This window comes from Lepidochelys kempii, chromosome 2 (assembly GCF_965140265.1).
Source record: "Lepidochelys kempii isolate rLepKem1 chromosome 2, rLepKem1.hap2, whole genome shotgun sequence".
NCBI lineage: Eukaryota > Metazoa > Chordata > Testudines > Cheloniidae > Lepidochelys > Lepidochelys kempii.
In genome coordinates this window covers 7,180,268-7,196,343 of record NC_133257.1, presented here as the reverse complement: position 1 = coordinate 7,196,343, position 16,076 = coordinate 7,180,268, and the positions used below count along the sequence as shown (strand labels likewise).

At 45.0% G+C, this 16,076-nt stretch overlaps 1 protein-coding gene across 12 annotated transcripts in view; it reads right to left on the bottom strand.

Moving 5' to 3' along the window:
* The window catches only part of TSNARE1 (t-SNARE domain containing 1), a 695,747-nt gene that overhangs the window by 549,526 nt on the left and 130,145 nt on the right, over positions 1–16,076 (bottom strand). For 3 of the 12 annotated variants that reach the window (XM_073329988.1, XM_073329987.1, XM_073329993.1), the window contains one exon: positions 12,769–12,854. The exons of 8 other annotated variants lie outside the window; for them this stretch is intronic. The gene's annotated coding sequence lies outside the window, so the exon portion shown is untranslated. The remainder of the gene's footprint in view (positions 1–12,768; positions 12,855–16,076) is intronic. One more of the 12 variants, XM_073329990.1, reaches the window with a different exon arrangement.

Below are 16,076 nucleotides of genomic sequence, written 5' to 3'. Positions count from 1 at the left end.
TGGATATGGGCTCATGTCAGAAAGGAAGAGTCTATGGTAGCAGGTTGTATAAGTGTGTGATCATTGGTAGAATGGAATGTCACTTATAGGAATGTTCATGTTGTGTTTTGACCTGTGTCTACCTCCAAGCCTCACTTACTCTATCGCAATACATCATGGTGAGCTCAAGATGCACAAAGCTGGCCTATCCATTAATGACTCTTGCTGGTTGGCTAACAGGCAACACATTTCAGTCACACCTTGTTTCAAGGTCTCCATGAACCAATTATTCTGGTACCAACTAACTAAGAACCAAACTAAAACAAGTTTGTAAAATTATTAGATGACATGCTATAATCAGAAAATACAGCTGAGTATGCAAACGTTTATCGACAGAAAACTCTCAAATGCAGTGACCACCTGTCATAAATATAAAGGGAAGGGTAAACCCCTTTAAAATCCCTCCTGGCCAGAGGAAAAATCCTCTCACCTGTAAAGGGTTAAGAAGCTAAAGGTAACCTCGCTGGCACCTGACCAAAATGACCAGTGAGGAGACAAGATACTTTCAAAAGCTGGGAGGAGGGAGAAAAACAAAGGGTCTGTGTCTGTCTGTGTGATGCTTTGGCCGGGGACAGAACAGGAATGGAGTCTTAGAACTTAGTAAGTAATCTAGTAAGTATGTGTTAGATAATGATTTCTTTAAATGGCTGAGAAAATAGCTGTGCTGAATAGAATGAATATTCCTGTCTGTGTGTCTTTTTTGTAACTTAAGGTTTTGCCTAGAGGGATTCTCTATGTTTTGAATCTAATTACTCTGTAAGGGATTTACCATCCTGATTTTACAGAGGTGATTCTTTTTTTTCCTTCTATTAAAAGTCTTCTTGTAAGGAAACTGAATGCGTTTTCATTGTTCTAAGATCCAAGGGTTTGGGTCTGTGGTCACCTATGCAAATTGGTGAGGATTTTTACCAAACCTTCCCCAGGAAGTGGGGTGCAAGGGTTGGGAGGATTTTGGGGGGAAAGATGTTTCCAAACTACGTTTTTTCAGGAACCCAGATAAAGTTTGGTGGTGGCAGTGGAAGTCCAAGGGCAAAGGGTAAAATAGTTTGTACCCTGGGGAAGTTTTAACCTAAGCTGGCAAAAGTAAGCTTAGGAGCTTTTCATGCAGGTCCCCACATCTGTACCCTAGAGTTCAGAGTGGGGAAGGAACCTTGACACCACCATTAAAAAACTTGCTAGTTACTGCCTACGTTATTTTACTGTGGCAAAGTACATCTTATATGCAATATATAATGGCAATCGCCGGTATGTATTAACCTTCAACATTAAAATAAGCTTTCAAGATCAGAAGGGTGACTGCACAACTTCATATTACAAACCACTGAATCCATTCACTTCTTGATTGAACAATTTAAGAGTGGTTCTCAAGCGTGACAAAATGGAACAGCTTTTAAGCATTAGGAATCCTATAACTTAATAGCTCCTTTAATATCATTTCTCACGTTCCATTCATTATCAGTGACTTCTTAGTTTGGTATCTTTCCTATCTTGGTATCTTTCTTTTTAATTTGATTTTTGTGCCTATATCTTGTTTAAAATTGAGTTAAGCTTTTAAGAGAGAACAACAAACACTCAAAAACATGTCTCTGTGTTGGACAAGGCAATGCGAGGCCTGAAGAAAATAAGAGTTTTCAGACTTCCATGTGTAATACACTCATAAAGCATGTGTTACGTCCTCTGTTAAGGTATGTATGATGCTCCCCAGAGGTACCCAGATGTGGCGAGGTGCCTCACAACTCTGCCTTAGCGTGAAGCAGTCTTATCCATGCCTGCTGTGGATCAGCTCCCTGAAACCACCAGCCTCCAGCAGCAAAAGCTCTGCCTTCCAGGCCTCCACAGCCTTTGCTCTCTCTGTTCAGTCTAGTGAAAGGCACAAACCAAGCCTCGAGTCCTCTCAGCGTTCCCTGCCTTGTGCAGCCCCTTATCCATTGGACACTGTCAGAATTACCAGGCCTGCTGTGCTCAAAGCAACAGCACACGCCAGCTTGTAAGATTCACTCAGGACCATCACCTTGCTTAACACCACAGCTCTTAGATATAGTTATAGTGAAAGCAAAAATAATTGTGTTATCAAAGCGCAGCAATTCAAATAATAGTGAGGAAGGATACTGGAGACAAATGGTTACATATAAAACAAAATCGTAACACGCTTGCTAGAGACTAAACTTAACTCACAGGTTAACCTCTTGTCTAAAGAAGCTTGTTACACCAAAGTTCTCTCCAGTGTTTTCATTAAAACCTGGTTGAGACCCTTCTTTCATGAAGTAAACTCACTGCCTGTTCACTTCCTCGGTAAAGGAAGACAGGGTGTCTTTTCTGTTCCCTAAATATACTAGAACAAATCTTTGAGGTGAACCTCAACATAGCCAGCCCACCCTCCTCCTCCCCTCCCCCACTTTGCTTCTTGCTTTTCCTGTTACTTCTCTCTCTATGAAATTTTTACAAATCTTTATTAGCATTAAGTCCAGACTGGTGAGAGGAGACCCACTGTGAACTATACAATACTTAATTTACATGTAAACAGCCAGCTAGATAAACATGTCTTGTCTGACAGAACACCTGTTTTTCACCTTAGCTGGTGACAAGTCCCTGGCCACAGACTTTAAGAACACATTTGCAGTGTATATACATAACTCCTTACACAACCTCCATACATATGTTTTGCTACAATAATGATGACCTGTGTGGCACCAGCTTTTATCTGAGATCTCCCATGATGCTCTTTTGGTGAATATCAGACTCAGAAGAGTCCTGTGACCCCTTATGCATGGTCTCTGTGCCCCTTGCTAGTTGGCACCAACAGGTTCCTGGGTCCCAGTATGTCTTCACGGAAGAGTTTACCCAGGCTTTTCCCCAGCTTTTAGCCCAAACTTGCTTCTGCCCACACACAAAACCCTTAAAAACCTGGATGTATAGGGGTTTTGAACCCAGGTCTGTTTGCCCAGCTAGAGGTATAGGTTAGAACTTGGGTTTTGCTCTAAAGTGGGCTCTAACCCACCTACTTTGCAGTCTGGATACAGCTGACGGGTTACGGAGCATAGGTTTTGACAGTCCTCCAATGTTAGCTCACAATCCCTGAGGGCTGTGTTTCCCAACACTTCGACCTACTCGCTTCCCACTCACCTCCTCGGCACTGGAAGCCATCTGCTAATGGCTAGTCCATATAAAGTATAATAGCCTACACTACTCCTGCCAGCTAATTTAGCTCCTTTAAGCTCAGTGATAGTTCAAAGTCTGTGCTTTGGTGCTAAGGATTCAAATTTTGATCACAACTTGTGTTAAAGTTTGTTACACACAGAAAAAAGACCAATGGATCTTAAACAAAATCTATCCTTCTGCAATTTATGGGGCCAGTTTTCTCCTTATCCGATTATCCTTCCCTGGCTATGTGCCCATTTTGGGGGTGGGGGGTGATAGGACACCTCATAAAGATGCTCTTAATTTTTCCTTTTACTCCCCAATAAAAAAGCCTTATGCATTCTTTATTTCAACTCCATATTTGTGCATCTCTTTTCCTGCGCCCCCTCCCACACCCCCGAGGATGAAAACTAAAAGAATTGTAAGCATTTAATTGATGTTGCAGCTTTTCAGAAATTTACATTTTGCATTTCACTTAGCATGGACACTGAAACTAGCTGAACCTTTTCCAGCTTTGCTATCGTCGGCCTCATTCCCTAGCTCTGCCGCACTAGCACAATACTATTATGTTGGTGGGTTTTCCCTCGTCCACAAGCGCCCAAGGAAAAAAGTGAGGGGGGGTTGTGTTTTTCTGTTATTGTTTTATTTATACATATTCAGATTTTGTAACTTTAAAAGAAATTAAGCCTTCTCTAAGCTGACAGCATCCTTTCACACACATTCAGATTTTTTATTTGGATATCAACATAAGGAAGGATATGTTATTGCCTTACACTGCAGAAGAAAAGGCTGTCATTTCGAAGGCCCCAATCCTGTAATGAACCTAACATACATACAGGAGTCTCACCCGCACACCACGCACTGCAAGATCAAGGCTTAAGAAACTATGAAGGGGAAAGATTTCCCTGTGGATTACAGCACAGTTCAGAGAAGCTCCACCATAGACTTCCCGTGGGACCATGGGTAAGTTCCATACTCCTTAGGCCTCCATTTCTCTATCTATAAAACAGAGATAGTAATACTTCCCTCTCTCTCTCTCTCAAATGGGCTTGTCAGATTTCTTCAACTGATTTAATAGTTCTTTAATATTTGTAAAGCACTGAGATTTTCTGATGCAAGGTGCTACAATTGGGCAGAAACTAGGCAAGAGGCATCCCTGTCGCATCAAATCGCTTCATAGGTTAAGATCGAGTTTTCAAAACAGAGCCTTCTTTAGTCTACGATCCCTCGTAATTATGCTTGGCAGAATTTGAATTTTTTAAAATAATTTTGGTGGATAAGATCAATGTTTATTTTTAAGCATTTTTTCCATTTTTATCCACTTAAATTTTCACAGTTGAAAGAAATTATATGGCAGCGTCAGATAATTATTTCATGACAGTGTCTAATAAGTTTTCAGGAAGCATATTTTTTTTAACTTTTCCTCTCTGTACATTTCAATTTTCATCAGTGGAAATTTTTTTTCATCATTTACCGACGCTCACCGATAAAAATCGAATCCTTCCACCTTCTAAGCTTACTCACAACGCAGGACTTGCACTCTTACTGTGCTTGGTTCCTTAGATGACAGATTCCATTCCCCTTCTGTCCCAAAGGGAATTTGTATTTACCGTTTGCCTACGAAGATCTAATTCTGGACTTCTGGCTGTGAGCATCTGTCCATCCATTAGAGACTGAACTGAACATTCATCTGACAACAAACCTGCTGTTTACTCTCTCAAGAGGGCAGGCTTTTACGAAGCAAGGTTGGACACAAACCTGATGCAATAAGAGAAGTCCGGGGTCAGCAGGAAAGAGTATGCAAACAAAAGCTATGCAGGATGCAATCTGTATTTTTTTTAAAATTAAAAGTTTTTTTAAGCAAACTGAAGCTCTGGTGAGAGATGCTCCACCAACAGGCCTTCAAACCAAAATGCTGGAAGACTGTTTATCCAAGGGACAGCAAAGGCCAGGAGGAATTTCGGCTACCCCCAGTCTGTGTCTCTTGCCATTGTGACTCAACCCGGAGGCAGGAACCCCTTTCCAGGGCTGAGAAGGGAATTCAGCCTCTGTAAGTGATTCAGTCCAGACCTTTTCAGCCAAAGCTGGCAATAAGGGTTTCAGTCATGAGGGTAAAAAAAAAAAGGAGTACTTGTGGCACCTTAGAGACTAACCAATTTATTTGAGCATAAGCTTTCGTGAGCTACAGCTCACTTCATCGGATGCATACTGTGGAAATTGCAGAAGACATTATATACACAGAGACCATGAAACAATACCTCCTCCCACCCCATTCTCCTGCTGGTAATAGCTTATCTAAAGTGATCACTCTCCTTACAATGTGTATGATAATCAAGGTGGGCCATTTCCAGCACAAATCCAGGTCTTCTTCCCCCCTTCCCCCCACACACACATACAAAAACTCACTCTCCTGCTGGTAATGGCTCATCCAAACTGACCACTCTCCTTACAATGTGTATGATAATCAAGGTGGGCCATTTCCAGCATAAATCCAAGTTTAACCAGAACGCCGGGGGCGGGGGAGGAGGGGGTAGGAAAAAACAAGGGGAAATAGGCTACCTTGCATAATGACTTAGCCACTCCCAGTCTCTATTTAAGCCTAAATTAATAGTATCCAATTTGCAAATGAATTCCAATTCAGCAGTTTCTCGCTGGAGTCTGGATTTGAAGTTTTTTTGTTGTAAGATAGCGACCTTCATGTCTGTGATTGTGTGACCAGAGAGATTGAAGTGTTCTCCGACTGGTTTATGAATGTTATAATTCTTGACATCGGATTTGTGTCCATTTATTCTTTTACGTAGAGACTGTCCAGTTTGACCAATGTACATGGCAGAGGGGCATTGCTGGCACATGATGGCACATATCACATTGGTGGATGTGCAGGTGAACGAGCCTCTGATAGTGTGGCTGATGTTATTAGGCCCTGTGATGGTGTCCCCTGAATACATATGTGGGGCACAGTTGGCAACGGGCCTTGTTGCAAGGATAGGTTCCTGGGTTAGTGGTTCTGTTGTGTGGTATGTGGTTGCTTGTGAGTATTTGCTTCAGGTTGGGGGGTTGTCTGTAGGCAAGGACTGGCCTGTCTCCCAAGATTTGTGAGAGTGTTGGGTCATCCTTCAGGATAGGTTGTAGATCCTTAATAATGCGTTGGAGGGGTTTTAGTTGGGGGCTGAAGGTGACGGCTAGTGGCGTTCTGTTATTTTCTTTGTTAGGCCTGTCCTGTAGTAGTTGACTTCTGGGAACTCTTCTGGCTCTGTCAATCTGTTTCTTCACTTCCGCAGGTGGGTATTGTAGTTGTAGTCATGAGGGTGCTTTGTTTGGCGTACACATCTGCAGGCTGGGTGAATTTTAAAAGGAAGTTTTAAGTGGTGCATAGGATTTGCTCTGGCCCCCTGCTAAGGATGCCAACTTTTTAATCACACAAAAATGAGCACCCCTGCCCCACCCCTTCCCTGAGGCCCCAGCGTGCAGTCTCCGGAAGGGAGTTTGGGTGCAGGAGGGGGCTCCGGGCTGGGGAAGGGGTTGCGGTGAGGGAGGGGGTTCGGGATCCCGCCAGCACTTACCGTGACTCCCAGGAAGCAACCGCCAGGTTCTTGCAGCCCTGCACAGGCAGCCAGGGAGGCTCTGTGCACTGTGCTCGTGCCTGCAGGCACCGCCTCCACAGCTCCCATTGGTCGTGGTTCCCGGCCAATGGGAGCTGTGGTGTGGGCCCTCAGGGCAGGGACAATGCACGGAGCCTCCCTGGCCCTCCATGCGCCTAGGAGCCGCAAGGACCTGGTGGCTGCTTCCAGCAGCCACACAAAACTAGGGCAGGAAGGGAGCCTGCCTTAGCCCCGGACTCCCGCTATGCCACCAACCACACTTTTAACAGCCTGGTCAGCAGTGCTAACTGGAGACGCCAGGGTCCCTTTTTGACCAGCCGTTCTGGTCAAAAACCACATGCCTGGCAACCCTACGCTCTGCACAGGGGTGAATTTAATCCTAGCGGTACGTCTGCTCTGCAATGGGGAGGTGACTGCACCATGCATAGACTAGGGTTGCCACCTGACCGTTTTTCACCTGGAGAGTCTGGTTTTCGGGGCTAAACGGCACTGGAACCAAAAGTCCGGTTACCACAGGGCAAGGGGAGGCACCAGGTCATTAACCCGCGCCAGCCCCTGCTCAGCTGAGCCACCTCCTACCTGCAGGCAGGCTCCTTGAGACAATCCAGTGAGTGATGTGGGGAGGGAAGGAAGGGAGCAGGGCCTGGGGGGCAAGAGGCGGAGATGGGGAAAGGGCCTCGAGGAAGGAGGCCGGGCAAGGGGAAGGGCCTCAGGGAAGTGGCGGGGCCTCAGGGTCCAGTTACCAGCAATTAGAAAGGTGGCAACCCCAGCATAGACATGCCCAAGCTAGCTTTGATTTTGCGAGCTCAAGTAACAACAGGAGCGAAGCCAAGTTAGCACAGGCGGCAGCCACTCGAGTATGTACACAGGGTAGCCCATGCAGACACCCACACAGCTGCAATTTCACTATTACTGTAACTCAAGCTAGCTTTGATCTAGCTCTGGTATGTCTACATGTGCTGTAATCACCCCTCCCAATTGCAGATCCACCAGGCCTCAAGCTCAGCAATCAGAGGGTAACAACTTTCATTCACTGCCTAAAACTCCGCATTCAAGTCGGGTGCCCCAAATAGGCATGGTTCAGTATCCCACTCCCATGCCCTTAAGATATGCGGGTTGTGTTCTTCTGGATTTGAAAGAGGCTATTCAAGGTGTTACAAAACTCCACATACTGTCCCAATCAATTTTAGACCCACTCAGCACAGCTGCACTATGAAGAACTCTTTCAACATCTTCATCCCTTACATGGAGGTTTTTATCATTATTCCCACTGAAATCAATGTCATTGCTTGCAGCAGTACCGTTAATCATGTGTGTAAGTCTTTGCAGCATCATGGATCACACCAATGACTTGTTGGGAATAGGGGAAACCGAGGCAAACAGAAGGGAAGTGACTTGTTCAAATAAAGTCAACGCTCTTTTATATATGTCTGTACAGCGCTTTGCACAATTAGGTCTTCATCCTAATGAGGGTCTCTGTATGCTACTGTAACAACAACAATTAACTTTTTTCTTCCCTAACAAGGAGATGGGAATTCAATTAGAGCTGGTTCACTTGTCTGGTGTTGCTTGTTTGCTTGCTTTTGTTAAAACATTGTTAATAAAAATGGCTTGGAGACCAATTTTGGGCAACATTTTCCAGTTTTTACTTGAAAAACCCAAAGTCACATCTTGTTCCGTAAAAATTGTTGTTTAAGGTAAAAAGTTTTGGTTTTCCGTTTTCAAAAAGCAATTTTTTTAGATGTCGGTTTTTTAAATCTGGGGTTGGGGGCAGGGGAATCAACTTCAGGGAAAAAAAATCAAACATGACATTTTTCAAATTTTCCCAGGGAAAATAATTGGCATTTCTCTATTCGCTCTAATACCGAACATGTCACTTGCCTCTTGGAAACGTGGAACATTCAGGTTAATACTGTATGCAGCTTTTTGCCTCTGTACACACACACAAACAGAGACAAACACACCACTCTCTTCACACCTGTGCAACCCCAGCGAAGCAAATTTATTTGCAATTCAGATATTTGAATAGCGTTTTGGGATCCCCTGGGTGTACGTTGCTCTGTCAATACAAGATCATTATTACAATTGTATGGAGGATGCACGAGTGCTCATTTCAGGGCCTACTGTAAAAAATCAGTCGCTTTCTCTAGCGGACCAGCTTTTTTCAATTAATAAGGCAGAAACTGCAGTTTTAGCTCCTATGGGGATGCAATTCATTGAGCTGCGGGTATTGTGCCGAACCTTGTTTCTAGTTACTCTGTCTCAAACTGTGCGAGCAATATGGACAGTGTCTCCAGTCACTATACATTACTAGATTACCGCTGCATCTGCTGTGCTATGAGCTGGCTAACAAGCATCTGACTTTACTGCCCTGCGTAACAGAAAGAAATAAATGTAAGCCTCAAAGCCCACACGTGCAAAGAGCTCAATACCACAACAATGAGGCAGAAAGCAGGTGGGAACAGCAGGGCCGGCCAGAAGAAGGCAACACACCTGCAGATACCCTCACCGATACACCAAAGTGCGGCAAGCTGTAATGATGAGCACATACCAGCTGTCCACCAGGAAGCCCTAGCAGAGGAAACAGCTGCCACTTCAAACCATTCACTCCCCAGAGAGGTGAGACTGAGATGTTTGCAAGGCTGTTATGCAGAAGGGTTCGGGTGGGGAAGGCCAATGCAAGGAGAAATTCTACTCCAGATTAATGAGTGTTTCAATATTATAAATCATCATTAGCTGCTACTAACAATTTTAAGATTGATGTAACTTCACATTAACACCACTGACTTAAGGTTAGTACTGTACCTCAGAACTCTTCTACTGCAGTGCAACAAACAGCTTTCACTTCTCTGCTCCCCTTCTCACCTCCTCCCACTCCCCCCTAGACTTTCTCCTTCTGTTCTTCCCTTCCCTCCACACTCTGCTGTCATATGAGCTCCTCATTCAGGTCCTTCCTTTAAGCTACACAACCACTTAAGCAAGTCATTTACCTGGAAGCTGGAGGTTGTCAGTACCTCTCTAATTTATTTTTTCCTGTCTGGAAATTGCAGTTAGACAAATTCAGTCTGAAAATAACACGAACACTTTTAATAGGGAGGGCAATGAACCACTGGAACAATTTATCAAGTGTTGTGGCGGATTGTCCATCACTGGCCCTTTTTAAATCAGGATTGGATATTTTGCTACGAGGTCTGCTCTCGGAATTATTCTGGGGAAGTCCTATGGCCTGTGTGATACAGGAGGCCAGGCTAGATGATCGACCAAAATCATCTCCAGCCCTAGGTGCCACCAGAACAGAGCCATTTCATACCTAACTTCTTTCACTTACTCCCTGACAATGTGAAGTAGGACCACAGCAGAGAAACTCAAAATTATACTGCTCTACCATCCAGGACTTTGGACCAGTGCCATAAAATCACTGCTAGACAGAGAGAGACCAGTGGCAACTTTAAAAGTCTTATATCTTATGAACCATCAGGGCTAGAAATGTTTGCTGCACATCTATACAATAATACCTATGAGAGGCTTGGTGGTCTAATGGGTACGACACTAGACTGGATTGGGACTCAGGAAATCTGGGTTCTTCTCCCAGCTCTGCCACTGGCCTGCTAGCTGACCGTGGGCAAGTCACTGGTCTTCCCTCCTTTCATCTGTCTTGTCTATTTAGATCACATCCTCTTCAGGGTAGGGACTGTATCGTTACTCTGCATTTGTACAGTGACCTGTGCAATGGGGCCCTAACCTTGGATGGGGCCACTATAATAAATATTATTCATTATTAATAATAATAATAATAATTAATAACAATAACACCACCTCCCAGTAACCGGAATGTTGTAACCCCAGTATTTGAACAACAATGTATGAATCAACTCCACTGGATCTGAGAAACAGTGGCTAGTAAAATCATATTGCAACTGAAATGTGAAGTGGGGGTGGAGGGGGAAGAAGGAGGGAGGGGGTGTTTGCAGGAAGCAAGAGGACAATCAGAATGCCATGACTTTAAAAAAGTCTGATACTTATTTTAACCTTGAAGGCTAGAAGCATTCTGGCCAGACCAGTACAAATGTTTTCAGACAGGGCTTGAAAAAGGTACCAGACACCTAGTAGCCAGAGCCAAATGTGGAAAAGGAAGAAGGCAAAAGACTCGAATAGTGAGGCCAAGGGGACAACAACCTGGTGAAAACCCCCATCTGCTAGGAAGGGGGAAGTTACTGGGATTTTTATCAGGGCACCAGGTACCTGGACCCTCCTTAGGGAGCCATTTTAGATATCAGTCTCCAGCTAGTAGGTGTGATAAATGTGAGCTCCACCATCTCACATATAAACACACATGCTGCTGGAAGGGAGACGGACCAGTGCTACATGCCTTCGGGGTCTCCTGACTGCTGCAAGGATGAGGAGAAAAGGTCTGATATGCTACACACACAACACTTCATGACCACCACCACTGCCTACTTCTTGCAGTGCATACAGGCTTCTGCAGCAGCATAAAACTGACATAGAGGAGATCTTCACTGCTGCCCAGCAAAGCTCTGAGCAGCAACAGAGGCATGGAAACAATCTTCCTGAGTCTGCAGACAGTACTGCAATGTTTTTCCATTTGATTTACACTTGGAAGGTTATCTCCACAACCATTAGAACTGGGAACCGTTTATTTTAATGATCTCATGCACCCTGCAGAAAATGATGGCTTAAGCCATGTCAATCTCTAGAGAACTCTGCCCATTTCTTATCAGGCGTGTGAGATTTTTCATTGCCCTGCTTTCAGGATCAGTAACCCCCTTCAAAGCACAGGTCTTAAAAACCATTGATCCAAGTCAATTTCAATCCCCAACAACAAATATGTTATTTTACTCTCAGTATGTAACTGAAAGAGCAAACACAACTTTCCTCCCTGGTAGCTGTTTACACTCTATTCTTACTTCTATTTAGGTGGAAGTATTTAAATTATATAGACAAATTGCACCTTTGCCCTTCTGCATTAAATATTAAAACAGATGTTTTTTGTTGTTTGGTCTTCTAATATCCTTTTTACAAAGGAATGCCTGCTGCAAACAGAGTGTGTTCTACTTTCCATTAGTGTTGTTCTCTATGAATTATTATATTACACACATCTATCTTTCCCTCTGATCTCAGAACAACATTAAACCTTTGTTTGATAATGGAAGTTTACAACAGTCACTGTATCTCTCCTACCACAGTGCTTCTTTTATGCAAACACAACTCTGAACAAAAATCTCCTTTTATGTCAGCATGTACAAGACCTTTCATATTATCTATTGTAGTAAATATAGCACTAGATGAACTAAACACATGCAGTAAAAGGAGAATTTAACTGCATGGAAAGTTAGTAAATCTTGGATGACAGATTAAATTCTAGGTCACAGCTTGAGATGCCTGCTGTTTTTGTTTACTGGAACAGCTTTGGGACCCTAAGTGAGTGTGGATTTAAGGGGACCAGCAAACAGAAAAAACTGTGGGTATGTGTGTGACTTTCCCTTCTGGTGTTATCTGGACTGGTGATCTGCTAGGTCACTCCAACCCTTGACTCTGGGAGCCAGGCTTACCCTGCTCTGGTGTAAGAACCCCCACTCTTTGGCTATTCACGCACAGCCTCTGGCATCTAAGCTGTTCCCAGCTACTTACAACTGAATGACATTAGCCATTATCTCCGGACCCAGACACAACCCTAGGAACCTCCGTCCTACAGTGTCCAGTTATGCCCGCTAGACACTGCAAGCTTATATGAGTTCATCAATTTAACAAAGAAATTGGTATGTATCAGGCTTGTTATCCCAAGGGGAGTCTCTGACATGCTTCAAACCAAACGCACTGTTTCAGGTAGAATAAACAAACAGGTTTATTAACTATAAAGATAGACTTTAAATGATTGTAAGTCAAAGCATAACAAGTCAGATTTGGTCAAATGAAATAAAAGCAAAACGCATTCTAAGCTGATCTTAACACTTTCAATGTCCTTACAAACCTAGATGCTTCTCACCACAGGCTGGTGGTTGCTCTTCAGCCAGGCTCTCCCCTTTGATCAGCACTTCAGTCACTTGGTGGTGATGTCTGTATATGGAGGTAGAAAAGAGAGGAGGAGCATGGCAAACGTCTCTCCCTTTTATCATGTCCTTTCTTCCCTCTTGGCTTTGCCCCCCCTTCAGAGTCGGGTGAGCATTATCTCAAGCAGTCCAGCCATTAAGGCCACAAGGCAGCGTGCCTCAGTTTCCCCATTCACGCAGTCCCAGACTGACCAAAAGAAGGGGGTGACTCCCTCAAGTGTCTAACAGATTCTTTTGTTGCTGCCTAGGCCAGCATCCATTGTTCCTGTGAGGCTGGGCTGGGTTTGTCCCATCCATGCCCTGATGAGGTGTGAACTGCCTCTCTGTTCTTGGAGAGTTTTGCCTGGGCTTATTTTAAGCTATGAGGATACATTTTCAGCCTTATAACTACATACATGAAATTATAACCTATAACCTTATTTACATGACTTTAACATCACTGCAACAACCATGCTCAGTGCATCATGAGCCTTCCGAAGACATCCAACATAACAAACTTTGCACTGGATACCACACAGTCATTTTATAAAGATGAAGATGGGGGTGCAGGGTGTTCCCCCGAGGTACAGAGCATCACACCTCCCCTCTTAGTTTACTGCAAGAGGATTAGTCACTGACTAGCTTGAAGACAATTTGTGTTATGTAAACCTGGCATCCAGTCATTAAGGCCACAAGGCAGCGTGCCTCAGTTTCCCCATTCACACACACAGCAAACCAGGTTTGTTATGGTTTCTCTACTGTGATCAGCTGTAAATCTGTTCACAGGTATTAACTGAGAACTAGCGTTACCAGGTTTAACATCCGTGCCAAAATTCTTATCCCAAAACTTAACATTAATACCAAAAAATGTATCACAGATGGGTGTTTACTAGTATCTTTATGATACCATGCCCTCTGTTCAGATAATGTAGTTTGAGGTTAGTTTGTTCATTACCCATGGTGTCCTTTGACTCTCTCCCATGTAATCAGTTACTGGCTTTTCTTTCCCTCCGGTGTTCCCTTCTGTGTGGGCTCTTAATTTAATCATGTTTCTGGCATTTTGCTATATCAGGGTCTGGCAAGATAAGAGTCCAGGGGGATCCTGCACATTGGCTGGCCCTTTGGGGAGCAGTCTCCCAACCCCAGGACTGTACATATGTAGAAAATCCAGCTCCCCTTTTGGGGTTACCCGGTGTTTCCCCCTCCTAGAACTGAGTCCTTCCTTGCCCCCTTTTCCCAGGAGACTATGACCTATGCTCTGTGGGCTAGGTGTGTTTACCCTTTGATCAGAGTCACCTTTCCCCAGCAGCTTTCCCATAACTGCTCTCTGTGTCTCACCAGCCTGGGGGAAAACACTCCCTTCTCTGTCAGATGGGTCACTTCTGTTCTCACAAACGACCCCCTGGCAATTTCCTGGTCCCAACTCCTCTGCTGTCCCACGCTTTGGAGCTGCAGCTTGATGTAAAGAGACACAGTTACCTTCCAAAAACTTTTCAGAAATAGCATCCGTGTGCCCTCTGCCACCCCATTCTCTGTCCCTGAGAAGTCAGCTGTGTGATGGCTCCCTTCCACGAAGTCAGTCACACCATTCCTTCTCAAAACCTGGGTCACAGGCTGACTGCCTGGGTGCACAGATGCTGACCCAGCCATACTCTGAGTGTCCTGGGCATCCTGTCCCAAATGACTAGGGAAGAGACATTCTTGTACCCCTACTAGTCCTTCCTCAGTTTCTTCCTCTGGGTCCCGTCCTAAGACACATTCCTCTGTGCTCCCGAGGAAGGGTTCTGTCTCTTGTTCAGCTGCAAAACTCTGCCAGCTAAAAACTGGGATGGTTTCCTTAATCACTGAGGACACCTCTCCTGCCCCTGCACTGGAGGGCATGTTGCCTTCTGCTGGAAAAGAGCTAGTCTCAGCCCTTCCCATACTTGGAAGCACCCTGCTTCCCTGTGTTACAGAGTCACAGGAATCCTCACCCACCTCTGTGGCTTCTGAGATCCCCTGCCCCTTCTCTGGGCTCTCCTCTGGGACACATTGCTCTATGCTCCCTAGACCTGGTTTTGCCTCTGATTCAGCTGCAAGCTGCTGGCAGCTAACAATCTGGACAGTTCTCTCCCTGGCAGGCATTACACCCTCATCCCTTCCTGATATGGTGTTGCCTCCAGCTGCAGTGCAGGAGTTGGTCTCAACCACCCTCCCACTGGAAGCATGTGGTTTCTCACTGCTGCAGAAGAATCAAGGAGACTCTCTCCCATTCTCTCAGCAACTCCTGAGACCTTACCCTTTCCCTCGGGGGTCCCAGCATAAAACTCCCTCCTGCTGCAGGCAAATACTTTAACCTGAGCTACACGGAAAAAATCATTACCCAGGAGCAGGTCAAATAGGAGGTGTTCTATTACCCCCACAGTCAAAACACTTTCCAAACCTTCCCAAAACACATGGATTTTAGCTAGTGGTATGAGGAATCTGCCATAATTCGCCCACCGCCACAATCTCTGCCATTTGGCCAGGTAGCATACTGGTCTTTGGGACCACACTCTGCTTAACCAGAGAGATCTGGGACCCTGTATCCCTCTGCCCCAAGTATTCCCTGCCATCAATTTGGACAGCCTTAAAGTGCTCCATATCTGGTTCTGCAGAAGCTAACCTCACAAAACCAATATGATCGGTTCCAATTGCTTGGGGGGTTTCTGTGTTGAGGACAGCAGAACTAACAAGAGCTATTGGTTGCCCTCTTCCTCCTAGCACAGGGCATGTATTCCTGAGATGGTCAGTGGAATTACACTGATCGCACCTTTTGGGCTCTTCTGCTTTTACAGGCGATTTGGGATGAGAGTTAAGAGGAATGTTTTTGGGGAAGAGAAGGTTTAGGCTCTCAACCCACTTCTCTCTTCCCAGGAGCAAAATGGGATCCTCCCTCCCCACCAGTTTTAAACCCCTCTTTCTGTGGCCTGCCCTCAATAAATGCCTGATTCTGTTCAAAGGCATCAGCTAAAAAAGCCATCTCATCAGCAGACCACAGCTTGGGACCCAGTGAGCTATCCTGAGCTCAGCAGAACCCTATCCAAGATGTGCCTTCTGTCAGCAGGATTTTCCAATGCAATGTCCCCTGCTCCTGCCACCTCACCCACGTACTCGTCCCTTCTTCCCTGGCTTTCCCTGTCCTTTCAGCTTCCCATCCTGGCTTCAACGCTCTTCATAACCTAGCTCCCACCTCTCTTCACCATCTCAACCACTGCTTGGTCTCCAGCCC